This window comes from Sciurus vulgaris, assembly GCF_902686455.1.
Source record: "Sciurus vulgaris genome assembly, chromosome: 3".
Classification (NCBI taxonomy): domain Eukaryota; kingdom Metazoa; phylum Chordata; class Mammalia; order Rodentia; family Sciuridae; genus Sciurus; species Sciurus vulgaris.
The window spans coordinates 86,555,828-86,570,593 of NC_136463.1; positions in this window are offsets into that span (position 1 = coordinate 86,555,828).

The window sequence follows — 14,766 nt, forward strand, 5'->3', positions numbered from 1 at the left end:
ACTCTGCAGATTCATGTTTATTATCTTGATTTAGGGGCATAATTTGTGAATTTCAAATATTAAATGGAATCAGATAATTTATCCAAATATCTTTTTTAACCATACTGTCTTTTTTGTGCCTAGGTCCTAACTGTGGATTGAGAAAAATCTCTCTGAAATTAATAATAATGATTATAATAGTGTACCATCACAAAGCTCCCACACATTCTCAATTTCCAATTGACTGACACAACTCTTCTCCTATCAGAGGTTTTGCCCTCGTTGAACCAGGGTAAACAAGCCAGCCAAGTGGATCTAAAGATGAAGAGGAAAGGCACAAATCATGGACATAAATTTCTCAGTCCTATTAGGGAGAGGGACATGCAAACAAAGAGTACCAATATAGTAGATTATGTACTTATTGTCCGGGACACTTAGAGTACAAAAGAGATGGATCTACTCTGTTCACAAAGCATGAACAATAAAGAAAAGTTGAACTGGAGAGGTGGTGCATGAAGTCAGTCTTAAAGAAAGACTCAGAGTTTACCTGGAAGGAAAGGTATAAGGACTGCCAGAAAGCAGAATAGACATGGTCAGCATGAAATGATGCTGGATGGCAAAAGGGAAGGGTTTGAACTGTTCAGTGTTAGTGTTCTGCCTGAAAAACGGAGACACACCAGAAGAGAAAGTTATCTAGCACTTCACCTAAATTACAGTGATTCATAACATTTTGAGATCATAAATATCTTTCAATCTGGCAAATGTTTTTTAAGGTCTCTTTAGGAAAAGATACATATACACATATTGGTCTACATGCACTTTTTTTTTTTTTTTTCTAAATACCCTCAATACTGGTAAGTGTGGGAAGAATTCTATAGCTTAAATTATTCGTTTTTTTATTTTTTTTCTCTATCTATTAGTTGAACACAGAATGATACAGTAATATGGGGGTGGTGAGTGATTCTCCAATATCAACCATTGTTTTTCACCCTCTGTTCTTGGAGACTTTCCCAGTTTTCATTTCGGTAGTTATATTTCTTCCACATAACATGAAAATACTATGAGAGAAACTGATTTGATCTTCAAGATCTAGGGTTAGAGGTGTGGTTCCAGCTTCAGCTGATCATCAAAATCCTAGCCCTTGGCCATCATTATTGATTCAGGGAAGCATGAGACTCACATTTCACCAAGTGATTTTCTGAAAAGATGTACTGAGGGCTTCTAGGAAATAAGCTGCCTTGCTTTTCTAGGAGGGCTTCCAGAAGCAAAGAGCACAATTTCTTTTCATTTATATGGTTAAGAATGTAGCAGCAACCAGAGGGGCTAATGATGGCTATATTCTGTGACCCTCATGGGGAGTTAGACTGTAGAATTTAACTGGTCTCATGAGAGCAAAATGCAAATCTAGAAAGGAATGTGACTTCTACTGAAAATTGTGAGCCACAGAATCAGTATATCTTTGATGTGCACCTACCATGGGTCCCCCTTTTCTAAGGTATCTTTGCCTCTTAAGTATTTAAACAAACATGAATTATATTTTCACTGTTTGTATTCAGTAATATCCTAACCAATGTATTATAAAAAAATAGACACTCTCCTAATTGTTCATATAGGATCCAACAGTTCCTCTTTCATTCTCTCCCTTGTTTCTTTTCCTCTTGGTCCCTCTGCTCTTCCCACACTGCATAGCTTCAGCTCTTAATTAGTTCCATTAATATTAATTCCCATTAATTATTTCCATTCTCTTTGATGGAGCTAGGAAACTACTGGGAGATCTTCAAGTCCTGTATTTGCTCACTTTTTTCATCTGTTTGTCTTAATAAATAAGTCTTCCTCTTACTAGTACTAACTTCCTCTTAAAATGAAACTCTAGGGTTTACAGTGTCAGCCTCTGCCTATAGAAGACTGCTGTGGTTTCCTTCTTTTATATGTGCCAAGGTTCTTTTCTGAGGTTTCAGAGAAAGGGAACAAATTTGCTAATGGGGAGAAGAAAGTGTCACTCTATCATAATAGTGTTTTCAGTGTGCATAGATTCCTTAAAAGGCCATAGAATTTGTAAGGATCCATAAGTTTGTGGTAGGAATGCATATTATATATGTTGGGAGCTGTTGAAGAACTTTAAAGAGAATCATAACATGGTCACACAGGTTTTCCAAAGATCACTATGCAGCAATGTTTTTAGCATGTAGCCAAGGGACCAGAGTTTCTTTGTATACCCAGGCATTAATTTATAAAAACTTGCTCTCACTCCCTTCCCCTACACACGCATGTGCACCTTTGACCAACCTGCATGCTACCTTCAACGTGTATAGAGTAAGTTTTTCAGAGGTCAACTATAAGACAATTCTGTAAGGTATTTAGATTATCATCATTTAATCATTTGTAGTTTTATTCCTTCTTACTTACAGCATAGATTCATAGAACCACAGGTTTCAAGCAGATTTTATAGCCTAGTCTATACAGTTATTATTTAAAAGAGAAGCTCTTTGTCTATAAAGAAATGTAAAGTCTAGGAAATAAGAGAGTCTCATTGAACACATCATGAGAGCATTTAAAAATAGGAATTGCCTATTTCTGACCAATGAAATTTATTTTTCAAGGCAGTATGATGTAGAAGTTATAAACATGATGTGACAGTAAGAGGAAAATTTAGCATAAGTGAAGGGCATTTATCACTCCGTAAGAGACTTATGCAAACAATATTCAGACTCTGTCCTGGCTATCTGTCTTTACCCTTTGAATGCACCATGCTTATCTTTCCAAATACATGCTGCAGACATGCAAGAAGCCAGGTAAGTATTTGCACTTGGTCTTGGGAATTCATTTAGACCATGGGCCACTCCCAGTAAACCTGTTTTCAACTTTCCAAAGTTGCCCTCCTTTTTTCTAAGGTCCATTTATTGACTGATTCTTGTTCTCCCGGTTTAGATTTAATTAAGCCTTGTTCTAGAGGGGCTTAATCTCCAGTGTCCTGAGTACAGGCAAGAAGCACCTTACCCCTAGACATTCTGTATTTATCATTTATTGCTGCATAGCAAATTACTTCAAAAATCAGTAGCTAAACAAGACAAATTTATCTCACACAATTTCTGAGACTGGGTATTCAGAGGACTCTGAACTGAGTTGTTCTGGCTCAGGGTCCACCATGAGGTTGCAGTAGAGAGAACAGATGAGGATGTGGACATCAAAGACTACCAGAACTGAAGAATCCACTTACAATTCCATGCACTCTCATAGCACTCAACAAGAGGCCCAGTTCCTTTCCAGGTGGACCCCTTTTATATGATAGCCCAAAAGGAAAGAGCCCAGAAAGAGAGAAAAAGAGAGAATAAAATAGGACCATGTCTTTTTAACTTAATCTTGGAAGGAACATACTATCACCTATTCATTTTCTGTTGCCACACAGACAACTTATAGTAAAAGGTGAGAGGGGAATACATATATTAATGTGATCACAAGATGACAGGCATCAAGCCTCTTTGGAGACTGCCAACCAGAACCTCTGGTGGTTCAAGGGTCCATCTATGCATGCTTAGCTATTGTCCCTTACCCACCCTGCAGTACCCTGCAGTGGGAGGGGAAATGGATATGTCTGGAAAGCATTTTTCCTAATGTAATAATTAAAAGGTACATGAAGAATGTTTTCATGTATTCTGAATACCATGGTGAATATGATTTAAAAATTACTGTCTTAACATGAGGCAAACTTTTGAGTATTCAACTGTGTTACCAAAGTACATTAAAGAACAGGAGACTACCTGATTTATAAAATGCAAAAATAAAAATGTAATATATCAAAATGTAAGAAATGTTGGTTCTTAAATTTTGGAATAAAAATGATTAAATATCTCTTGGATTTTGTTCTCCAACTGTTCTATATTTTTGTAATAAAATTAAATAAATCAAAATGACTAAAAGAGTACATAGCTAAAAATTATTTGTTTGAATTATAAATACATGATCATCAGGTATATATTATTAAATATTTTTTGATAGTATTCAAAAGTCTTGAGTATATAAAAAGTGTGGGCAGAAAACAGTAAGGCACAATAACTTTTAAAATAAGGACTTAAAGCAAGAAGATGAAAAACATGCATTTTTAAACACAGAGTCCACTAAATTTAAAAATAGTTTTCCTACTTTTATATTTATTTTTACTCTTTATATTCATTTTAATATTTAGTTCTATTTGTTTGTTTGCTTTCCTATTTTTTAACTTTTTCCTAGAGAAGGAAAGCAAAGTGGAAAAACAGTAAAGGTGTGCATTCGCAGGAAGAGGTGGCAGCATGGTGATTTCTAGGCTCTAAACTCAAGCAGACAGACTTTGTGAAACCATTAATGACACTTAATGCCCAGGAACACCACATCAGATCTGACCCAAAAGAAAAAGGGATACACTTTCCAAGGAAGAGAAACAGTTCACTAGAGACTGTGGGCCAACACTCCAGCTGTGGTGAGAGGTTTTGAAATTAAATTTAGATACTTCAACATTCAGAACTTTGGACAGAGGGAAAGCTGCCCTGGTAAAAGCCTACCATTGTTGTTCACTGGCTGACTTTGATTTCTCAGGGAACCATATAGGCTTGCTACAATAAAGGAAAGGAGAAAAAGGCACAGTAAGCCCTGGGTACTTCAGAACTGGTGAGGCCAGATGGGATCTAGGAGGGTTCTAAACTTATTGTCACACTTATTGTGTGCATGTTAATGATGTTTTAAGAAAAGAATCACAAAGATTAACTCACTATGCAGGTAAACAATGTTTTAGTAGTACATCTATCCTTATATTTAGAAGTACCTCTATCTTTACATTTAAAAATGCCCATCTTTTGATAGTAGTATAAAAAGGCAGATGCCTTCATGTGGAAGAGGATACAGCTCTTTACAGTACATGAAATCAAATAAGGAAATAGTGAAATAGGTGAAAGAGAAATTGCAAATATTTACATGATCATAGAAACCAACATAGAAGCCAATCCAAAATCTATAAGATGAATTTATAAGAAGGAAATTTGGGGTGGTCTACTCTGCTTCTACTCAAAGGTTAGCAAGTGACTTATAGCTAATAGAGAACAAAGAGGTAATAATAAGGTTGAACATTTAAAAAAAAGAACTGCTGATTCACTTCTGCTACTCTGTTCCTGGTATCTTCCCTATTTACTTATCCATGATCTCTTATTCTTGAAAATTTACCATAAACTTATTTAGTTCAGCTACTAATGTTGGTAGCCTTCCTTTCTCTGATGCATCAGATTTCTTTCTGATCAGCATCTTCAGTTCAATATTAGTGAGTTATTGATAAGTACCAAAGAGTGCTTATCAACACCAGGATTGAACAGATTAGACCCAGTAAGACAATTTTGTTGGAATACAGTTAATAACTTCTCCACATAACAGTTATATGCAAAGGGTTGATGCATGCTAAAGCAAAACGATAATAACCACCTGAAAGAGGCATCAGCCAAGAACCTGAGAGACCATGGGAAAAGGAAGGACGTAAGTGTTTTCACAATGCTTTATTTTTGCATTGCCAATATCCCAGAATTAAAATCAAGCATAAAGATGGCAAAAATCTTGATCAATTCTTGATTTAAAATATCTCATTTGAAACTTAAAACTCTGTACGATATCGCTATGATTGTATATTTTTCATTGAAGAAGAGAATGCTCAGAAATGATTATCAAATCCAAGTGCACCATCTTTCAAAACCGTTTCTTCCTCTATGATGCTATGCTGGTTTTTCAAGATACCTGGCTTTTGCCTCTTCTCTACTGATTTGTGTCATTAACCTCTCCAACTTGACTCAGTGGTACAACCATGCACACACACATACAGCTTAGGTTAGCAAAGTATTACTTTTTTTTTAGTACCTGCTATTTGATTCTTTTCCAACTAGCGACCAAACAAACTGAGTGAATTTTTCATATTGCATCTAGTTTGCTAAATGATAAGGGACATGTAGTAATAAAATAATGTCCCAGAGGACATTTTCACATTTTACTTGCTGTTTCTCTTTTAAAATTTCCATCGTTAAAAGCGCCAAACAGCCATGGGCTCTGGATATAATAGCTTCAGCTGCAAATAAAAGAACTGTCTTTATGGATGGAAGGTGTGAAAAGGAATAATGCATCAGTCTCTCAGCTACTCTCCTGCAGAACACTGTACTATGTTCAAACAAATGAGGGCGGTAGTGAATAAATTTGTCCTTTAAACTTGTATAAGATTTTCCATTCTTGAATTTCAGATCATTTTAGAGGCAAGTTTTAATTTATTCTTCCTTCTCTCCTAATTTTTCATAGGGACAAATTTAGGTACAGAGGAGATAATGAACTTGGCAGAGGATCAGGAGCAAGACATTGATGGAAAATGGGCACATATTGTAAGATGCTGATTTAAGTACTTCTTGCTCACATTTCTCATAATGAAAACACAGCCATACTGTTACACTTGTATTTTATGGTTCACTGAACAGCCGCAATAACAAATTTTAAATACCTATCAAATGTCATAAAATGTCATTTAATATTGTTCTCAGTTTGTAAAAGGAAAATGAAAACTGATAAAGTTCATGTATATTTTGTGCTGGTTCAATACCCTAAATACCATACCATAAGACTTTCAACAAATATATAGTCAATTGTAGTAATAAGAAAATATTAAATAAGAATGTGCTACATTTTTTCAAGAGAAAGCAGTCATATTAAAAGGGTTCTTTTAATGATGCTCTAAACAATTTCCTGGGCTGCATCGCAGCATAGGTTCAGTTGATAATAAAAATTGCCTTTGAACAGAGTGCTCTAAATTTTTACAAGACTCCAATTCTCCAGTGCAATTATGGAATTTGAAATGTAATTCTCCCTGGAACCATAAAAGAATTAGACCAGAGAAATGCTGTTAAGAATAAAGCAAGATAAAAAGGAATTGCTTCAAAGATCCTTTTTATTTTTCTATTTCTTGGTGTCATGTTATATTCTAAGTCACCATATTGTTATAAAAAAAGGACAATGAGAAAAGTTGTTCTAGACAACTGAACATTTCTAGAATGTTGACCCAGGAATATTTTTTCTCTTAATAATAACATGTTAATTCACTATGGTCATCTGCCTTTGAAATCTACAAAGAATTTCCACAGGAATGGATGATTGGCCAACAAGTATTTACCAAATGTTTATTGTGAACCCAGCACAGTTGTAGGCCCAATGAGTCATGCAAATGGTATGGAAACATGTTCTCTGCTCTTAAGATGTTTATCATTGTTAATCATATAGACTGAGATATGCTAATTCAAATTTATCCCTTATCTATAATTTAAATCCCATGAATCATCAAATTGTATGGATCTCATCCCCTTTGAATCTTTCAAATCCGCACTTTCTACATCCTCAATACCATTAAGAATTATCAAAGTAAATTTCTAACTGCTTTCCTTGTATCTAACCTTGCCCACTTTAATCATTGTAAGTAATACTTTGGAAATAAAATTATGATTATACTACTCCAGCATTTTAAACTCCTTCAGAGTATTTATACTTGGTTCATGCTTAAGTCAGAGCCTGTAGCATTATTGCAAAAGGTCCTTTAAAAATCTTACCTTTTTGTTTTGAAATTTATGTTTTTTAATTGTTTTAAATTATTTTTTATTTTTACAAACTGAATTGTGATTCATTGTACACAAATGGGGTACATCTTTTATTTCTATGGTTGTGCATGATGTAGATTCATACAATTTGTATAATCATACATGTACATAGGGTAATGACAGCTGTCTCCTTCCACCATTTTTCATAACCCCCAACCTTTCTTAACATCTAGCTTAGATTCTTTATTCCTTCCCAAATAAGTCATCCAAATTAAATATTGCACAATACCATGAGTCAGAAAGACCATTCATTTTCTTCTCTTGAGATCTTTTTTCCTGTTTCCTCTTCCTAAGGACATGCTTCTCCTCACCTTGTATCTAGCCCACTATGCCTGTCAGTTGAGACTGAGCCTATGAATCTCATCTTTCATTATGTCTTTCTTCACCCAAATTCCCTGTGGGTTAGGTACTGCTTCTATGTAAACTGTCTTTTTAGGGGCTTACTTCCATTATTGTGCTTAGATTCTTGTGCTGTCTTCCAGGAACACCTTTTAGGTATTTGAAGAAACATCATGTTTTATTCATTGTTTAAATCTGACCTACACAGAGTCAAGCACATGGTTATTCCATTCAACAAAGTAATGCTTGTGAAATGAATAAATCAATAAATTCAAAATGGAGAAGACAGGTATTAATTCTGTCCCAATTTGCAAATTTCATATATTTTTCTCCTTCTCTGCAAATAATTCCCATCTGAGAGCGTTGGTATCTGATTCTAGTGTTGATTTCTAACACTTTTAAACAAAATGCTAACCTTCAATTATTAATCATATATTTAAGCAAGAATATGTTACTTCAATGACTATAAGATCATCTGTAAGATTCCATAAATTATAAGACATAACCTCTCTACAGAGATGTTAAAATACAGGGGGAAAATGTGTGTTTTATAATCAATGAAATAAAATTCCTTAAGGTCTTTCCATATGCTTGGCCTTGAGCTATGTTTTATATTCATTAATTCCCTTAATCCTCACTGCAGTCCTGTGAGGAGGGTACTTTTATTATTCTCATTTTAAAAATTAATAAACTAAGTTCAAAGAAAGTTGGTAATTTTCCTAAAGTTACCCAGATTGTGAGAGGCAATGCTAAGATTTAAACCTTTGTTTTACTCTAGCATCTGAAATATTCATTGTACTCCTATACTGGTTTCAGAACAGAGAGGAAAACCAGAGAACATATTAGATGTTCCATGTCACTATGCTGTACCTAACTGAGTCACATTCCTTTTCCCTCATCCTCTCTCCATCAGTTGTATTGATGGCTTTGTATCTTTAAACAAATATTCTGGGTTTAATTTGCCAGAATATGTTCCAGTGGCCCAGTACCCCCATCTAAGTTTCTGATGCAGCTAGCATATATAAAAAATATATCACCTATAATTCAACTTCTTTACTTTTGTTGAAAATGAAAACTATATAGCATCCTATGTTAAATTCATTCCACATAGGTCCTACTCTAGAAATCCTTACCTAATTTGTCTTCTCTAACCCATAATACCCCATTCTCATAGCTCTCATGGTTTGTCAGCCTAGATGCACTTGTCAGTTACCTGGACTGTGGGTTCCTCTCATGCAGAGACTATAGCTTGTTTACTTCTGTATTCAAATAACACAAGACAGGTGCCTTGTAGCCCTAATCCTAATCGAGTCATTCAGCTTAGCAATTCTCAAGTAGAAGTGAAATGCAATATTTTCTGGAACCAAGTACAAGAATGTCATTGGAGACTTTTCTAGTCAAGCAGAGGCTTGGTGGTTTTGTTTTATTTCCTAGAAAAGTACTCCTCCACCTCTCTTGGATTAATTACTGCTTAATTATTGTATGAGACAGCAAAAGGGAATATACTCTATTCCTCAGATTCATCTAGGTAGAAAAAATAGAAGAGAATCATTACTCTAATTCTACAGAATTATATGTAGATATTTTAATGCACCACATCTATGATTTTCTATCCACTGGCCCTTCACTGGAAAAATTCCTGTTGCCTTTCACATCCTTACCTCTCTCAGGAAGTCTTCTCGGCTCTGTTTTGTTTATTGGGGTTGATTTCTTAGGATTCTCCTAATCCTATTGTCCTGGGTACAGCTATCTCAGTATATTCTCTTTTTTCTGTATTTACTCAATTGGTTACATGTCCTACCTTCTAATTGTTAGCCTTTTGAATCTAAGAACTGTGATTTTAGTATTTCTATCACAAGACTCTCCTATAGTAACAAGTAGATAGCATATAGATGATAACTAATTATTTTTGGTTGTTGAAGTGGAAAAAGTTCCACTATACAGTAGTACAAATTTTTTCTTTATAGAGAAAAGTGATTTTCATAGAATATGAAGTTGTGAGGAATTGGAACAAGAGGTAGCAGGTCGTCTTGTGAAGATGGAAAATTGCACCTTCCCAAGGGGTGGTTGTAGGAATGGCTTAGAACCATTTGCTACAGAGGCCAAGCCAAGCAAATGTTAGACATTCAAGACATTGCTATATCTAGATAAATGGGGAAGCATATGCCATAGGTACTTATTATCTCTTTCTGGCACATTCCAGTAAAAAAAATTCAGTAAGAAATTATGGTACCTTCAGTTGCCATGCTCAGCTCTAAAGGATTCTTGCTGGGGCCAGGGCAATTGTTAATCTTTTCTTAGTACAAAATCTACAATTCTAAGGCAGGGAACAGGCTGAAACTTTTAAATAAGTCTTAGAGTAATGGACAAAACTTACAGTCTATTAATAAAGAACTGAGGTCAGGGCTCAGATTTAAAGGAAACAACTGAATAGGAATTTGGGATTTTATTTCAAAGCAAAGAAGATCTGCCCAAATAAAAACACTCAGGATTGGGTGGCTAATTTAAGATTTATGTAGTTGGATTGCCAAAGAAATTTAACATGTTTCAAGTACATCTGTTAATATTCAACTTCTAAGACAATTATTATACCCTTGCAATCAAATTAGAGGACAGCCAATGAATTACAGTTCCTAGGTAGTGTAGCCAGAAAGAATAATGTTCAGAAGTAACATGAAAATCAGAAGAAGGAGGCCAGCAAAGATGAGGAAATTATGTGAATGGAAGAGCTTAATTCAACCATCTGTTGCTTACCATCCCTGCCCATTAGCACATATTTCCTTCAAACAGTGTCAGATGTATGGAATTCTCATATTCCACTTTTCTATTTAGGAATTTTCAGTGAGGTTTTCCTATTTTTCTCACCATTGTCATATAACAGGTGTCTACAGATGTTTATACAGAATTCATCCATATATTTCAAGATAATGAGTGTCAAAGGAGTTCACAGCACAAAGAAACCCTAAACTGAGTATTGATTACAATAGTTGAATATGCCTTTGAGTTATCTTTCACTTGTAACATAGAGAATGCTTGTGTGGTATTTGAATTATATTAGACAGAGGGATGCTTGAAATTTTGCTGTTTTTGTTGTTTAGGAAGAATGTGGTGTATATTGGTCAAATAAGTTATTGGATATAATTGCTGCATTCTTTCTCTGCTCATACTTTCTAACACATGGATGGGTTTATAAGTCAGTTTATTATAAAATAATTGAACCCTCCTCCCATCTTCTCAATAACTAGAATGTCAAATGTTAGACATATAACCCAAGACACAGCACTCAGAACCAAGATAGGAAATCAGATATTGTTCAGGCTTTTTTGATGAGGCTAATTGGGCTTATGGGATCTGCTGGTATAATTGGAACTAAAAATTAAACAAAACTTAGAGGCAAAGAGAGATAAGAAATAAAAAGAGAAGAAGAGTGAATCCTAAAATTATGATGTTCTCACATTTAAACTTCTATAACTCTGAATCTATTCTGTTTTTGGCATTTTTTCTTTAATTTTGTAAAATATTATAGTCTCCATAGCAGATCAGTATTCCTTGTTTTAATCTGTTGGAGTTTATTTTATGTTTCCTATAGCACCCAATTAAAATTTTATGTTGTCTCAATCCATTATCCTTTTAAAATAACCATTAGTACTATTTTTATGTGAAACAGGTAAGTAAATTGTTCTTTAACAAAGTGGATAATATTCCAAAGTTATTTATCTCAGAACTCTTAGAACTAGAATAAAATATTAGTATGAGACTATAAGTAGGATCATACTCTTTTTCTTACAGGATCTGGTCTTCTGAAAGTGACCAGCAGTGATGAGGTTGAAGGTAGGGTGCACACATTATAGGTGAGAAGACCAACATGTTCATGTTCTATTAAGAAAAATTTAAATAGCACTCAAGGAAGAAGGTAGAATGCACTGCTGCGGGGGACTGCAAGAACTGATGATGGTGGCATTATTAAAGAACATAAGCAAGGGATAAAGAGGATAAATTAATGCCTTAGAAAAACAAGCCTGGCTATAGTGGAAACAAAGCACTCTAAGAATGCAATATTAAAAGCAAGAATACCAGATAGGAGCCTTTTATGATCATACAGACAATAAACAATGGAATCTGAATGAGGTGGAGACATCTAGAAAGAATAGAAATGAAGTCACTAATTAGTAGGAACATGATGGGTATAAAAAGGGTGAGAATAAGGAACAAATCAGGAAAGACTTCCATGTTTTATTTTGAGCACGTGGCTAGATAACATTTGCGGAACATGGAAACATAGGCAGAATGGGTGGACTGAAGAAAAACTGAGTTTAACTTTATACACTTAATTGTAGGATATCATATGGGAATCCTAGCAAACAAATAGCTCTTTCTTTCTGGAGAGTTGTCTCCAGAAATGGGAGATCGGGGACAAATGGGAATCATTAACCTGAAAAGAGAGGTCTGTTTTGTATTAGATGTGGGTCATAGGTCCATACTTTTCATAGTCAAAAGTTAATTATTTAGTTATTGACCAAAATTAAAGTAGGAGTCAAGGGTGGTAGGGATTAGGCTGTGATTCATAGGAGTCAAGAGTTGTCCCCACATGGGGAATAGCTTCACAGGTCCAAATCTTGGATTTATCTCATGTGTTACAGGAGTAAGGGAATCATTTAGACAAGTAGGGAGAAGTGAGGAGCTTGAGAACAATGTAAAAGGAACTCTGGGTGAATAATAGTATTTCAGAGCTAGGCAGAGGATGAGCTGTCAGGAGAAGAAACTCAGAAGAAGAAAAGTGAAGGCATCTGAAAACAGAGAGCAATGATTCATGCTAGACAATGAAGCATGTTCATATAATACCAAAATGGAATTTATGATTTTGATCCAGTGAGTGGGGAATTTTTGGTGACCTTAATATAATATGTTACTTAGTAGATGCCCATTAAATAGTTAAGAATGCAATCACAATTACCCATGGTCACTCCAATGAGTCTCTGTGTGTTCCATTAGGTAGAGTCTACTGAGTTTCACAAACACAACACCAAGTATCCTGAGAACAGAACAGAACTTAGTAAAAAAGTAGGCTTACTTATGAATTAAATATGCTTTCATGGATCTCTCATGATGGAAGAGAGGATAAATTGTCCTTGCCTTTACCTGTTAAAATCGATGGTCATTTTCTGTGCACTAACATTTTTCCTTTGTGAAATATATAACTGAGTGTCTGAAGCAAACCAAACCCCTTGAGCAAAATGTGGTGAAAGGAAGAACAGAAGCACAGGGCCCTGCTAGTTGGCTCCTGGGAAAGACCAAAGGCTTGCGGGATGTTTGATGTCTCCTACTATAGTGAAGTTTCTTACCCAACTGGAGACCTTTAACAAAGTACTGAAGAAGGCAGCCACCCCAGCATGGCAGCATTGTGAATCCAGCCCAGAAGGAGAGAAAGAAGAGACTTTTATGTTTTAACCTCATCCTGTTTTCTCCCTTTTGTCTTTCCCTTTGTCTCTGCATTTTTATATTTCTCTCTACTGTGGGGTTCACTCCTTTTAATCCTTTGAACACCATGTGAACTTGCCACATTGAGTGCTACGGTGAAGTGGCAGTGAAGTGAAACCAACTCCTTTAATTTCCATTTATCCTAAAGTGGTCAGAAAGCCAAAGAGAAAGCGACTCAGAGACATCTATGTAAATGTGAGGAAGGCCCACTTGGATTCCAACCCTACAGGGCCTGACTCACAGTTATGTGAAAAGTGAAACCACAAACCCAGTCTAAAAGCTGAAACTAACCTAAAAAAAAAAAAAATCTTCCCTACCTGGAATGTGGTGAATGGCTTAGCAGGTGCTGGTGTGTGGATTCTCCCTGCCCAGGGTGCTAGGAGAAGCCAGAAGCAATTAGAACCCTTGAATCTTTGCTCACTTGTCACAGATACATTTGGTCCTTTATTTCATGGGATAGTACAAATAAATATTAGCAGTCGATTTCTGTCATAATGTGGAAATGGCCATGTCTTTCCTACGCAATAGGTTAGAACATCTTATGTAGGGGCTTTGGAAAAGGAAAAACATCTGCCAGATTCAGAAATGTAAATCTTGAAAGATGGGATGACATCCCTGGGATGGGACTGTCTGGGTTTCCTGCAGGTCAGGGTGTGACATGGGCCTAAGACAGAAGGATGGAACTGTCACCAAGGAGTACAAAGGAGTGAGTCAACCAGACTTAGGGTAAAACTTTTCTCATGTCCACTGTGGCTATTTCATTATTTTATTGTGTGGTAGAGTTTATCTTCGGAAAAGTATGGACCTGGATTAGGATTTGATTTCTATCACTTACTAGTTAAAAACTCCATGAAAACAAGAACCACTTCTGTTTTTCCCACTTCTATTTTTCTCATGTTTAGAACAGTACCTGGTATATAATAGGAACTAAATAAATATTTTTGAGAAATTAAAATAAAAAAGAAATAAGAGATGGTAAGATAGGACGAATTTATCTAACATTAAGTAAGTTGACTAATATTTTATAAACTCAGTTTCTTTATCTGAAGAATGGGAGTAAATAGGGTACCTTGATGAAGAGTGGCTGATAAGATTCAAGGAAAAATAAACATAATGGCACTGCTTACCACTGGTGTTCATGAGACGCATTCAATCTATGTTTGCATTGCAGTGATTAACAAAATTTCAAAGGTATAGGTTCCTTTAGCTTATACATGGAAAAGGTAATTAAAGGATTGGAATACTTGTCATACATGATCTGAAAAGGGAAGACAATTTTACCACTAGTTAAGCAGGTTCAACAGAGTTAGGGCATGCTATGAATATGCCCTCA